Below are 1501 nucleotides of genomic sequence, written 5' to 3' on the forward strand. Positions count from 1 at the left end.
CAATTGGAGTTCTGATATTTTAGTTATAAGTCGATATAAGTTTTAGAGATATCCATGCACGCATTTTTCCTCATATTTATACACGCGAAAGCTTGGACGCCATAAGGTTAAAAATACTAATTGTGTTTTTAATAGAAAGGATATTTTTTCACACGTACAGTTGGCTTCATAAATTCCGGTACTCTGTTTTCTCCTTAGTCTCCCGTGAAGCGTACCGGAATTAATGAGGGGTGGCTGTTGCCTGATTGGTAACGTCTCTGCCTGGTGTTTGCCAGTCGGGGGTTCGAGTCCCGATCAGACTCGTTAGTGTCATTAGTGTCTGCAATCTTACCATCGTTGTGAGCTAAGGTTGGGGGGTTTAGGGGAGCCTATAGGTTTAGCTGCTGAGTCATCAGTAGCCACTGCCTGGCCCTCCCTGGTCCTAGCTTGGGTGGAGAGGAGGCTTGGGCGCTGATCATATAATATATGGTCAGGCTCTAAGGCATAGTCCTGATCGATAGGGCACTGTCCCTTGCCTCTGCCATTCATGAGCGACCTTTAAACTGTACTAGAAGGCTGTGTTCCATCTCTCTCTCTCTCTCTCTCTCTCTCTCTCTCTCTCTCTCTCTCTCTCTCTCTCTCTCTCTCTCTCTCTCTCTCATATGTAACGAGGCCACTGAACAGGGGAAGGAACCCTCCCCTTGACCTCAATAGATCAGTGACCTAAGTAAAAGAAGCAGAACAGATGCTTTTTTGGCAAACAGAAAGAGGATCTAGGATTCTAGGTCATTGATCAGACCAATTGCTTTCGATGACTCTTACGTGATATGAAGAAATTTACGTTGAAATGCAATTTTTTTACTGATATTGGCTGGAGTATAGATCATATTTCTTTAAAGGTAAACAGATTATTTTTTTTATTGTTATGGACATCTCATTATGATGTTTTAGATATATAACAATTAATTTCAGAATAGTGAACTATCAGTATTCTCAGTACGGGCTGCTTTTATTATTAATTTCATTATTATTATTATTATTATTATTATTATTATTATTATTATTATTATTATTATTATTATTATTAGCCAAGCTACAACCCTAGTTGGGAAAGTAGGATGCTGAAATCCCAAGGGCTCCAACGTAAAAAAATAACCCGTGAGGAAAAGCAATAACGAAATAGATTACAAAGGAATTAACGAACAATAAGTAAATTGTAAAAATTTTAAGAACAGTAACAGCCTTAAAATAGATCGTTCATATGTACACTATAAAGAGAGACATGTCAGCCCGTTCAACATAAAAAAAACAATCGTTGGTATTTTTATTGAAATTCAAAAAAAAAAAAAATATTTTTTTTTACCATGACTGGAATATAAATCATATTCCAATAACAGCAAATAAAACCGATGTTATTGTTACTGATCTATTAATAATGTTGTAATTGCAAAATAATTAACTTCGTAAGTGAACATGTAATATTTTATACTACCAAGTGCTTTTTATAGCAAAGGGTCCGTGT

The sequence above is a fragment of the Palaemon carinicauda genome, chromosome 40 (assembly GCF_036898095.1).
Source record: "Palaemon carinicauda isolate YSFRI2023 chromosome 40, ASM3689809v2, whole genome shotgun sequence".
Lineage (NCBI taxonomy): Eukaryota > Metazoa > Arthropoda > Malacostraca > Decapoda > Palaemonidae > Palaemon > Palaemon carinicauda.